Source organism: Neolamprologus multifasciatus, chromosome 13 (genome assembly GCF_963576455.1).
Source record: "Neolamprologus multifasciatus chromosome 13, fNeoMul1.2, whole genome shotgun sequence".
NCBI lineage: Eukaryota > Metazoa > Chordata > Actinopteri > Cichliformes > Cichlidae > Neolamprologus > Neolamprologus multifasciatus.
In genome coordinates, this window is record NC_140451.1 from 23,597,016 (window position 1) to 23,611,226 (window position 14,211).

The window sequence follows — 14,211 nt, forward strand, 5'->3', positions numbered from 1 at the left end:
CACAGTTTGCTGCCTGGCAGTGTTCAGATTTTGTACTAGATAATTCAAAGACTCAGCAGGTGTCCAGAAAACCTCCAGCAACAAAATTGCTATTGTTGCCATTTTTAACTGCATTTCAATTACCTGTCACAGGTGGAATTACTGACGGTATCCAGAAAGTTAGCTAGAAAGTTGAATGACATTCTTCAAAATGAAGCTTGAGCTTGAACCTGAGACTACTGGACAATGGCTTCTCAGGTCCTTTACTAAAGGCCTGGGAGCGTTAAGGTCCTGCACAGTATCTTTACTATCCCCATATCTATCCATCCATCCATCCATCCATCCATCCATCCATCCATCCATCCATCCATCTATGATTAAATTACAATTGTATAAAATCCCCTTTCCACTAAAGCAGACATTGTTTGTTTATTTGTGTATTCATTTAAGCCCTGACACCTGACAATAATAAATGTCTGGTTATCATCTGATATATTTTATCTCCTTGAAGCGTGAGCTAAGTGGTAGCTCATATTGTAATTTAATCTCTGGAACCTCCTAATTTTTTTTATTAAACATTTCTATAAAAATATACTGACTACTCTAAAAAGTAAGGTACTGTCTAGACAGATGCTGAAGACAAATTAGCTCAAAAGCAGATTTTCATTATCGTCCATTAGGTCCAAAAACCTGCACTACATTTTCATCTATATAAATATAATTCAGAGTGCTCGATAGAAGCAGGAAATGCTGTTAAAGTGGATCTCTGGGTTTAATTTCACTGGGAAAGAAAATTGACCAAATTTCTTAAATATTTCTTTTGGCTGCTTGTGTTGAAGTCTAACTCTGTCTGCCTGTATTTGCATGCATGCTTATGTCTGTGCCCGTATGTGCATGTGTATGCATGAAAGAGATCGAATAGAGCTAAGAACATGGCTGCTCAAACCACCTGGAGCTCAGTCACAGAGGCAGAATACTGATAGAGAAATCCACAGTCTTCACACTCCACTAGTTTCTATCTGTCTTTCTGCCCACAAAACCTCCCTTCCTTCCAGTCTTGCTCTGCTCTCCAACCCTGATCTATCCCTTCCTATTTTAAGCTTTCTCTATCATTTTTATGTTTGATTAATGCACACTCAAATTGCTCAGCTCTCACGATCCCTTTTTGCCACCTGGTCAATATTCTCCCTTGTAAATACCCCTTTAACTAATCCCTCTCAGATTCGTTCACACACCATATTACCACGTCTCACTGCCGATCTTTGTCACTCACCTCGCCTCAGCTCCTTCTTTCCCATCATGTCTAAATGCTTGTTAGCTTAAGCAAATCTTAGGAATGCCTGTAGCTTTGGTATCTCAATTAAAGCCCATTCACTGAGGCTTTAATCCATAGTGGTAAGTAGCATGAACTTCTTACCCCTGAATATGTTTTTCTTAATATGGGCTCAAGCTTGTCCCCCCTAAAACAGCTACCGCTGTGTGCTCAAGAGAAAAACACAGACTTGGTGACAATGTAGAGCAGATTCCCCTCGTAACAGAACTCCAGCTACTTTTTGCTTACTTTACTAAAACATATAAGGTGATCCAAAACCAAGCACAGATAGTCAGCTGCTTGCTGTACCACAGGAAGGGAGGGTAAACACAACCTAGCTGGCCAATGTTTGCTCATTTCAAGCCTTTATAATGTATAGAGGCATCTGTTTTCCAATCCACTCCTGCTCCCAAGGCTGTGCATCTCATTATACAAACAGAAACAACCAACAGTGTTTTTGAAGTGTTCAAAAAATGTAATTACATGAACATATGGACAGAACCTCGAGACTTTCCCCAACCCCCAAACCCTCCAACCCCCAACCCAGCACTGTGGTTTCGTGTTTGATTATGACAAAGTGGGCCAACGTGATTCCATACAGGATTCAAGTCCACATCAGCAGGAAAGACAACTGTGTTGTGTTGGTGAGTGTAGGGACTTTCAGGCCAGTGGGAAGCAAAGTGTCAGGAACATGGTAATGTTTTCTTCTACCATATTACTAACAAATTCATGTTTCCGTTTAGACCACAATGGAAGCATCTTCACAGAGAGGGTGTGTGGGATTTTTCTCTGTTAAAACTGGTCTTACCTTGTGTAGAGGAACAGTAGCATTAATTCAAAAGAAAAAAATGAGAAAGAAAAATAATGGGCAAAGGAGAAAAAGACAGGGAGAGATGGAAAAGGAGAAAGGGGGAGAGAAAACAGAGACACAGTCAGTCATGCACTGTACCAAATCCATTTTGAGTTAAAAGCGTCACTGGCAAAGTGACATCTATCACTGTCATTGTTCCCACATCCATATTTGAACAGTCATTAATCATAGTGTCTAGACTAATGTGAGCCATAATGGCACATGCTCGTCCAAAGCTTTGATTATGATTGGTATGAACACCCAGGTAGAATTATATATATATATAAAAAACTTTCTGTAATCTCTAAATACCAGACAACACTGAGTGAGGACTTTGCACAACTATATTTCCCTTGATGTTGTCTTATAAGTGATTTTTTTAAACAAATAAGTCTCCCTGTGATTTTCTCTAAAGTCTGTATTGCATTCACTTTCTTGTTTGGAAAGGCAACATGAATATATTTTAAAATGATCACTCCCTACATGACATTCAGGAGACCTATGGTGAATATTGCAAATTTGTTGAGTCTTGAATGTAGACCTTGGTTAAGCGGTGTCTGTCCACAATGAAACAACAAATACTACTACTTTAGCATAAATTTCACTAAAGCAGACGGTGGATATAGCACTAGGCGCATACATACTTGTACAATGTAACAATTTCTGTATTCTCTGGGCAAAATTACAAGCTAATTACTTGTTAATTACAAGGGTTGTGACATTGTTCAAAAATGTATAGTCCCAGCTATAAATTAAAGAAATCTCAGTGAAAGCCACTCCAGCATGAACTAAAATGCTTCCAGGTTATTTAATCAGAAAAATCTAATTTACAGAATAACAATAGATTTTTACTTCTTTTCTTTCAGCTGATTTCAAAGTCATAAGTTTTTGCATGTTGCAAAATGGATTGTTTTCAACTCACGTTTGACAAAGACTGGAAATAAATAAATGACCCATTTGGCAAACGCTTGTTTGTGGAGCATTCTCTTTATCCTCTTCTCCCACTCAACTACTATACAGTAAAAATGAACAAACAGCCAGTGAAGTTAATCCTTTTTTCTCCAGCCTTGTGCACAATTAAGGTTTAGGATTAAGAAAAAAAAGCCTTTTGAAATTAGACATTTTAAGCTGAACGGTGGGACGTTTTTTAATTTTTATGACTGGGATAACACAAGCCCTGAGCAACTTTTGTCCAGGGCCTGAACACTGCCCACCAAAAAAATCTGATGAATGTGTATCTATGAAAAAGTACTTGTGAAATCATTCAGAAAACAAGCAAAATGCTTTCCCCCCAAAATAAAAGATTTTGCCTGGAACAGAAACGTAGAGGCTGCTTTTCCAGCATTTCAAATTAAACTCTTTGATTGCCTTGATTGATTACAATTGTAGGTACTATGAACAGGTAGAGCTGCCTGTACCAGCAGCCTGAGCCCAAGCAGTGAAACTATTATTAGTGGTTTAAAAATACCATATGAGGTCAATGTGTCGAGTCAGCTCCAACACACTGAACATTATGAAAGGCATTTTTGACTGCCCTAGCTACACACATATACAGCCAAATTTCTGCACAGTGCTTTAGGACACAATGTGAATTTGTGCACATTTTATCCACAACATTGCTAAGATTGCTATGAATAAATGTGAAGGGTGCAATTTACTGATTATTTGCAAGCTTATACAAATAGCAGAAAAATAGCCCTTTCGGTTCATGACACAAAGACCACCTCGTTATCAACATTATACTTCTGTAAAGAGGCACAAACTGTAGCAGCAAATCTGGCACTGCTGGTTTGCTATTTCACTGCACTCTATTCAAAAGGAAGCAAGGAAATACCAAGAAAATAAATGCCCTTCTTCTTCAAATTGCAGTTAAAGTGCTTTAACTGGATTTAATTATTTATCTTACTTGCTTGGATTTTGCACTTCTGTCTGGTTATAGGATATAAAAGCAATACTCCAATGGCTTTTGTCTTCCCTTCAGTGGCAATAAGACCGATAACAAGCGCAGAGTCCTTACACAGTCCCTGCATAAAAAAAAAAACACAGTAGAAATGAAATCTTTCTGTAGGTAAATGCTGTTCTCTCAAATTTGACACAGAGGACTCTGCAGGATGTAGGTGATTAAAAGGGCTGCTATTCATAAGTCCAATGGCAAAGTTATTATGTCCAACAAGGGAAATTACTGTGCAATAGCTCGGTCTGTAATGCTATGATATCTCCAGTGTCGTATTAAGTATTGCTCACTAAATATGCAAATCTCACAAATCTATTGTATTTATAATCCTTTCCACTGGGGGGTCCCACAAAATATCTGATGAAATACTGCAAAATATCTAAAAGGATTTCTGCCAGTATAAGTCATACGGTTGAGCCTATGCCTACCCCTTATTCTCCCAGATACTACAACTGTTAGGTTAGTGGAAGTCTTAATAGCCCACTATTCCTGGTAACTGTTTCACCTGTTTAAAAACAGCTATAACAACACAGTTTTGCCTCTTCAGCTATGTATCCATCCACCTATGCCCACAAATTACAGTAGGCTAGATCATTCATCACTATATATGAATGTGTTTATTAAAAAGAAGGAAAAAAAATCCCACCTTCCCACACTCTCTTTTTTCTCTTTCTCCCTCCCCCACTATGTCTGCACATCGTAGGTGCAGCACCAGACACAGCAGCCTCTGTGACACACAATTAGCATTATAGCAAAGTTGGCAAGTGCAACAATAAATTTCATCCCCTTAGGTCCCCACTGCTGGTAGGCTGCAAACAGCAAACTTAACAACTAGAGTAAACACAATGTGAAACATGTATTAAGCCAAATGTTTTCTTATATGAAGCTTCCTAGCCTCAGCAACATTTCCAAACTAATGTTGTTGAGGCTACTACACAAGATGATGATGTGTCAACCTTGTAGGTGTAAGTCATTACATATGATGATAAGTGGCTATAATCCTAAAGTTAAAGATACTGTAGATAAAGAAGTGATTCATTTGAATGAATGTTAAAATATAGTTAGAATTAATCTTTTCTTCTATTTTTATTTAATTTTTTTTTTGTCCCCCGATGGTCAGAAAACGAAAGACTTTTAGTGAACCACTAATTCTGAGGGTTAAGTGTTGCAGGTAGGAATACTTGTACCTGTCAGGGTTAATCGCATTTCTTTTTAAATTATCTTCAAACTTTGACATTACAGTTAACCACTTTGAGGCAAATCTATTAAAAGCATCTTTATTCTATATTCACCCTAATAAGAACGCGATGCTCTGAGACTTGGTGCCCCCTCTTGATACTTTTATCAGTGTGTGCATAAGCATACTAAATGCTGTGTTAGCAACATCCTTGCCTTGATTCTGTCCTGCGGGACAGACATTTTCTGCTCCGGTTTACGTCTCCCGCCAAATTGCTTTCTTATGAATTCTGAAACAAACCTAAAGACCTGAAATTCTGGTTATTGGTGGAAAAACATTACCATGTTGCAGAATTTCAAGCTTCCCTTTGATATTTCTTAGCTTCAGAATTGAGGTGTTATTTGCCAAGTCACAAAGTTTTATACTCAGGCATTCACTTCATAACTGCTTGATCTCCCTAAACCCTATATTCAAGTGTGTGCTTTCTTCCTTTAAAGTAAAGGCTTTCTGTCTGTCCCCAGAGTTCAAAACAAGGCAACAAGGTAGATTGCACAGTTGTTTCATATCGTAGCTCTTATTCATAATGTCTCTGCTGACTTAGGCACTCGGTGGAGACCTTTAAATCTGAACTTCACCTCATATTCTCACTGTAACTTAATTATTGTTACGTGTAGTTTACTTTTAGCCTTTTACCTGTCAGTCTGTCAATCTCTCCATGTATTATTAACCCTATAATACTGTAAATATTCAGAAATTAACTTCACTCCTCCAACCCTGTTTGTTTTTGTCCCCCTGTGTACAAGCTGTGTCTCTGTCGGTCTCGATTTTCCTCTTACAGAAAACAAACAAAACAAAACAAACTTTTCCCTCTGGGTGCTCTTTCGTTCAGGACCATTGAGCATCTTAGGACACCGTGTTTCTCCTTCCCTTCTTTGTGTTCGATTTCTTCCTACCATAAATGTGAACAGCCAGTTCTCCCTGGTGTTGTTGCTTGCCTGTTTATTCCATCCTCTTTCAAGGGCTGCATGGTGGAGGGTGGAGAGAATGTACCTCAGCCATCTGTGTGGCAGCTCCTTGAAATTGATTTAAGCTCTTCAGGAAAATACTCTTCATAACTTTTCCACATTTAAAACTATAATTGTGACTGTACCTTAATTTTTCTTATGACATTTTCTACTGCATGTCGGTCTGGGAAGAGGGATCCCTGTTTACAGAAATTGCACCTTCTGTCTTTTTGGCAGGAATTGTTTTTGCTTATCCAAAATAAGAGTAAGGAAAGAGAAGACAGACTGCAGCGCTCCCTAAAGCACATATGTTTTTGTTGTTGTTTTTGTTTGTTTATTTCAGTATGTGTGCTTTGCAGCTATTTTAGTAGAAATTGATCTGAAAAGTAAATACTGACAGTGTGGAAGAGACAAGTCCAAAAACACTAATATTCCTTAATCACTCATTTTGACATATACACCATCACATTAAGTAATGTTCTGTTCCGAAACCTTGGGTCCTGGCAGTCATGTGGGTATAACTTTGACAACTACCACCTACATAAACATTGCTACAAACCAAGCACACAAGGATACAACAGTGACAAATAGGACAATGCGACCAGATACACAGCAAAAAAACTACTTATAAAATCTCTCCGGGAGCACAACAAAGATCACAAGTCTTGGACCCAGTATCTAAACTGGCTAACCACTTTAATGCCCAGTGCTGTGGATGAATAATCCTTGTTAACTCTTGAATTTGGGCAGGTTACATACACTGTGTGGAGAAGGTTTAAGAGGGTTTTTGTATAAGTCTAAAAAACAAAAGACTGATCTGCAGCTGAAAGCATTATGCAGAGTGGCAAAAAAGGGGGTACTGATTGTCAGTTGATTCAGCAGCCCACATCACAATGAGAAGTAATATGAAAACACTGCTTAATACACACTTGAGCTGTTGAATCTCTTTGGCGCTCCGGTACAAAATGAGTGTAATGTATGTTTGTGGAGAGAATAACTTGATGAGTGGCTTCATTGTAGAAACAGTTGGAAAGCTAAATTTCCCTCTGTGACTAATAAAAAATGACTTGAACAGAATTATCTTCCCCCTTCTGTCTCCTCCTTCCTTTCCTCTGCATGGTGATAAGATGCTCCCCCTATTTGGGATGTGCTATTGTGTTTGCTCTTATCAGCACATTTGATCCCACTGCTTTTAAAATAGGTGGCTGAGAGTAAGTGTTTCTTCCTCGATCATCACTTGCCCTGTCATTGCAGTGTTCAATTAGGTCCTGTGGGGCCCAGCACCTCCCTTTCAGCCTTCCTTCCCTTCCCTTCCCTTGGTCCTTCCAAACACCTTGACATTGACCCTTTATCTGGGATGTCTAGTCTGACACAAACAAACACACAGGTGTACGTGCCCACATTTCTAAACATATACATGATTAATCACAATTAGGGGCCAATTATGTGCTAATAACGTGTGTGCATCTGTGTTGAGCGTGTCTGCACTAGATTAATTGCGTGTGGTTCTCAGAAGAGGTAGCAAAAGTATGCTCATTTGTCATTTAAGTTGTAATACGATACTGGCATGAAAAATACTCTGTTGACAGTACTGATTGAACTTTTTTACTCAAGTTAAAAGTAAAAAAGTACAGGCTTTGAAATGCACAGTATAAATAGAAACGTCTTTAATAAAGTAACCCTTTTAAGGCACATTTGTACAAGCTTTTTTTTTTTTTGCCAAGTTAACTGAACCTCATATCCTAATAAAAGACTTCATGGGAATACAAGCTTTTTCAAATTTAAATTCTAGTTCTATACTAACCTTGAGCATCTGGGTTTTTTTAACACAAGCAACAGAAAAAGCAAATTAAAGAAAAAAAAAAAGAAAGAAAGATTGGCTCTATTTCCTGGGTGACTTTGCCTCCACAACTAAACAGAAAAATAGTCGGATATAGTCAGGGGTTAAAGTGGGATTTGGGAGCTGGAGGGACTCTAGATTGATTCTAGTGGTGCAGTGTGGGGAAAAGAGTCACTTAAAAGTAAGTCACAACAATTTCTATTGTAAGCTTCAGCAGAGTTTGCGTACAGGCTGTGAGCCACTGAGCTGTGCTGCTGCTCTCTGAGGCTTTAACCAATTGAATTCAGCAAGACATAAGCGTGCATGAGCTATCATGGCTAAATGATTATAAAGCTAGCAGAAAGCTTGAATTCTATGAGTGAATCTAATCACAATCATCAGCTTAAATTTAAACTGATGCCTGCTACCCTTGATGTACCCTAACAGTGAAGATGAACTCCACAGTCCTTTCTGCACCAGTCCATCATAGTGCATTAGTTTAAACTCCACCACAGTTCTGCAACCTAACTACTGTAACTTGTGCTAAACTTCCCAGTATTTGCATGTAACCTTTGTATTTAAAAAAGTTTATATACTTTGATTAGAATTATTCATTTTGCAGGATGTTCCATTTTGGCTCAAATCAGACATCAATTTGATATTTAAAGACACTGAGTGATGTGAAATTATAAGGCTCCCTTAAACAAAATCTCAAGTAAAATACAGATACCAGGAAATTCAACTTAAGTACAGAAATGAAGCATTTGTTTGTTCTGGTTCTTAGTCCCTTAGTTCTTAGTGTCAGTTTGTGCCAGCTCTGAAACCCATTGGCAGCTTGTCTTGGTGTGATCATTACTGGCAAAAACGAAATCCCTCTACATTATTAAAACAAAAGTAGAAGCACCAGTATTTCAAAAAGGCCTACAGAGTAAAGCAAACCTAGCAAGGTGATTGTATGATACTTTTAAATCAAATGGTTGGATGACTAATGGTAACGATATTGTAGCATTAATAAGATTCCTAAATTTTAAAGACCTTATGCCGCAAATTTACAAGAAACATTCACAATGATTAAAGACCAACGAAGTGATCACTATTGGAATAGTGCATGGAGAAAAAAAGGTTTCAGATAAAATGGATAATGTGGAGACACTGCGGTTCTTCCTTTACCGTAATCAAAGTGAGAAAAAAAACCCAGACGTAGCCTAAAGCAACAATGCTACTACAAAAGAATGCACATACAAAATAATGTGTATATGCATACAACAGACAAAGAGCTGGAAATACAGCAAAATATTCCAAAAATAATTCCTCTGTCTTGCTTTGGCTAGACCAGAAGCAATAAAGCCATAAAAATTAGCTAACTCAAGCCAAGAGAGCATGGTTATGTATATCATTTCAGGGTGAAAATGATGCTGATGAGTCAGAAGTGGCGAATATTGTGGCAGAAGACTTCATTCAGCTGATATTATTTGTAAGACAGAAATGATTCGAGAGTAAAATTTGCTGAAGGGCTGCCATAAAGGCTAAAAAGAAGCATGACAGACTGAACTCTAATACAGTGCAGTCTGTAGGTATTAGATACTGTTGATTTGTCTCTGTACTCCAGATTTGATTTTTAATTACCCGTCTGGGTCTGAATAAAGTTACTGAATTGAGGCAAAACAAAAGTTTAAAAGTTGACTTTCAGCTTAAATGTGTAAGTTTTACCTCAGGTATTATAGCCTCATCTCTAATGCTTCTCACAGCTGATATTCTATCAGAACGATCCAGAAACTCTCCTAATATTTTCTTTGAGTGCACTGATGCCATCTTTCATTAAAATATAGGCTATTTGCTTTTTCTAATGCATTGGTATTCATTTTGATTTGTGGCTTAATTGTCCGAATGCTTTTTGGATGCATTATATAACAGATAAATATGTTGTATACCGATATGCTATTAGAATCTGAGACATCTGCCTTTCTGGGTGCAATTATCTGGGTGTCATGGGTAATCATCTGAAATCTCTTCCTCAAAGGAAAACTTTAAAACAGCTTTTATCAGAGAACCTGATGTGTTGATATAAGCCTCACAAAGGCCTTTGTGAAGATCCTAATATATATGACAATCACGTATCTCCTTATTTCTTTCAAGTTTTTAAACAATATCACAGTGTCAAATAGTGGACGCACATCAAGCAGTTAATTTTCTGCCTTGCTGCTGCCACACAAAGGACATTGACCGATAAATCCCCAAGCAAATCTAACCATATCTATCTATAAAAGCAGAGCAATGGAATTTACAGTGTGTAGTGGGCACTGCATTCGATAAAAGAATAATCATTAAAAAAAAATAAAAATTTGTAAGCACACGATTCGTTTTTGTTAGAAGAACGATCTGTGTGTGTTTCTTTTTTCATGAAGAGATTTACTGGCAATATGAATCACTGCCATTCACATAGCCTTTTGCTTTTATATGAGAAAGATCAGTTTCCTCTTAAAATTTCTCCAGGAGTTCTTAAATGTCATGTAAAATATAATACTGCACACATTATCATACGTCCATTAAGTGTTTTATTGAAAATGGACTATAAGGCAAATATTAGGGACAAAAGCTTGAGTATCTCAATGGTACAAAAAGAAAGCATATTTGGTGTATAGGCATTACTTGATACTTTGGTACCTTCTCTAAAAAAAAAAAAAGATAAACAATTTACAAGTAAACCATCGATACTTCCCCTGAACAAAGCTGCAATTATTTGACTTATTCCAGTTCAACAGTCAAGCCAACAGTGTGACGAAGCACAGCTTGCCATTGCTCACTTCCCAGAATGCACATTCAGCCTAATTTAGGTTGTCATGGGACACACTGTGGTGTGCCATAACCACACTCCTAATGCCATTCTGGTCTAGCCTGAATCAACATGATGCTGTCAGCACAATCATCTCAGAGAGGCTAAAAAGCAACTATTAATATTCTGAACAGTGAGATGATACGAAAGATGCCACGGAGGGGGTGTTTCTTAATGTCACAATTCAGCGATTTTGAGCATGCACATGCTTCATCTATTATTTGAGAAGCACACACTAGGGATATATTAGCAGCTTTTGTAGCAACAAATATCACTTAGCTCATGTTAACCCAGTCTTATGTTTCTTTTAAAACGACATTACATCCCTACTGATTCAAATGCTAGAAAACATGTTTACGTGTCACGATGGGTTTAAAAGCCAAAAAATGCTGTGTGGATGAATGTGACTTCCTGTCCTCTGAGAGTCTGACCTAAAATCCATACTTACTATTACTATCTGTCAGAAAGGCATTATGATACCAGAGAAAAGGAGGACGATGATATCTTTAAACCTTCTTGTTTCAGTGTGTGGCATGGACTCTTTTCAAGTTAAGTCAAAATAGCAGAGGATCTGCGGATACAGTGTGTCTGGAATATTAGCTGGATGTGGGGGTGGAGACCCTTATGATCCTTTCAGCTGACCTCACTAGTGCAGGGACAAAAGGTCCCGTGCTTTGCAACTGCCGAAGCACATAGCGATGTAGCTCCAGGACACTCTCGAGAGTTCCTCTGTAGAGGATGGTTAGGACTGATGACAGGAGTCTGGCTCTCTTCAGTTTCTGCAGGATGTGCAGGCAAAGTGCCTTCTTCACGGTAGAGCTAGTGTTGGGAAGCCAGATGAGGTCATCAGAGATGTGCACTCTAAGGAACTTGCTTGTGACAATCTCCTATTCAGAGCCACTGCTTATAAGGGAAGGATTGTCACTGTCCTGCTTCTGAAAGTCCATGGCAGTCTCCTTGGTTTTGTCTACATTAAGAAACAGTTGTTTTATGGGGGGGGGTTTTCATAATTTTTTTTAACACTTTGTAGTTTTCCAATTATCATACATAGCATTCTTATTATTTTACAGATAACCACGAAACAACAATCCCCACAGATCATAAAGACAGATAATACCAAGACAGGAAAAGGGAAACAAAAAAATAAAAAAAATTACACAAAGTATCGTGTTTACTTTAAGGCCATTTTGTTCTGTTGGATGGTCATTACAGATGTTATTACTATGTTTACATAACTACTTGATTGTTTGGTGTTTAGATGAAGATATTAAGATGATAAAAATTGCTAAGAATTAATAGACAGAAGCACTGACTTCCTTCCTTTCCTATACATTAAAATATTAAGATAGGACAAGTGCAAATTATACGTAACAATTTAAACAGTGCCAGTAAGTAGCATATATTATGTCAGCTGGTGTTAATATGATGTCATCTAATTTCTTCTTCACTTAACTTTAATCTCATTTACTTGAGATTAAGTAAAGATTTATTGCCTTACTCAAGTAATGACTCAACTTGCAATATAAAATGTAACCACAGCTATTGAAAGCATAAGCAAATGTGTTCCTTTATAACAAGTGTATAGCCAGCACCCAGCTGGCTATACACTTGTTATAAAGGAACCTGACAGCTACATGACAGATCAAACTTTTAAAGTGATCAATTTCGGCAGTATCGAACTGCACAAATCCTAAGTTTTTTTTCTTTTCTTTTTTAATGCTGCCATATGCCACATTAATGTCCTCCCTCACTTTTAAAGTGAAATTTATTTACCATGAGAGCATTTTTAATGGACTTCAGTTCCTTGAGAATACCACTATTTTTACCTCCATTTTAAATCTCTAATTCACTATAAATAACGCTCCACTTTCGGTAGTCATGACAAGAGGAAATTATATTGAACTAAAGACCACAAATGCACATAGTCAAAAGCAGACAGGGGGATATAAATGTGACAGAGCGCATAGTGCGCATAGTTTCACACAGCTCATTATTTTTAAGCTGCCTCACCACTCATGTTGCCAACTTTACTAATGCGGCTGCAGTGTGCCAACAGCTGTTAGAGATGCCAATAATGTTTTAACACTACCACTGTCAAACTAGAAACCTCTGACACTAAAAAAGATGTTCCAGACAATATCACAACACTCACAAACCCCACTTCCCAACAACAAGTGATAAACTCACTACACAATAAATAATTAGCTAATAACTGAGACAGTAATTATTGTTACTGTTCTGATCACTGAATTTTCAGGTTTTTTTGCTTCAGGTTTTTTGCCCTCCCCATTTTCTCTTCTATGCTCTCTTCATCTGTGTTTGTTTTCATGAGGGTGAAGGCTCCGTAGCAAAACAGCACAGTAACTTCAGAACACAGGACACAGTGGAGGGAATAAACTTTCTGTTTCCTTATTTTTTGTTATGTTTTTGCTTTTTGCTTGATTTGACTACAACCGTACTTACAATCTAGATGAGCAACAAAATAACTGAGGGGGGTTATAAGTAACATTTTTCTACAAACAAAATGTAAAGTTTCTGAAATTTAGCATTCATGCCTGCAGTCAGCTCACTCTGCACCCTCTTACCACACTGGTGGTTGTGTTTAATAAATGAACACAAATAGACATACATTGCTTGCACTGCTGCTAGCTGCTGTACAAAAGTAAAAAAGAATGTCAGTTATACATTGGTAGAGCCAATGTATAACTTCACTCAAATCCTTCTCTACAAATGGCACCTGTCTAACAGAGTATCTTCACATAAGCATGACAGAAGACACAAGGAGCACGACAAGGTTTAAATTTACTGTAAGTACAGGGTGGGCCATTTATATGGATACACTGTAATAACATGGGGATGGTTGGTGATATTAAAGTCCTGTTTGTGGCACATTAGTATATGTGTGGGGGCAAACTCCTCAAGATGGGTGATGACCATTGTGGCCATTTAGAAGTCGGCCATCTTGGATACAACTTTTGTTTTTTCAATAGGAAGAGGGCCATGTGACACATCAAACTTATTGGTAAAGTCACAAGAAAAACAATGGTGTGCTTGATTTCAACGTAACTTTATTCTTTCATGAGTTATTTACAACTTTCTCTTTGTTCACAGCCATTGACATGTCGAGGGGGTTAACACATGAGGAGCGGCTCGAAATCGTGTTGATATCTGGTGAACGCAGTAACCGGGTCATTGCAGCAGATTTCAATGCAAGACACCCTACGAGACCACCGATCTCCCATGCTACAGTTAGCAAACTGCTTGCTAAGTTTCGTGAAACTGG

General features: G+C 37.8%; 1 protein-coding gene across 2 annotated transcripts in view; it reads right to left on the minus strand.

Moving 5' to 3' along the window:
- The window catches only part of grid1a (glutamate receptor, ionotropic, delta 1a), a 278,394-nt gene that overhangs the window by 159,344 nt on the left and 104,839 nt on the right, over nt 1–14,211 (minus strand). The gene's annotated exons all lie outside the window — the stretch shown is intronic.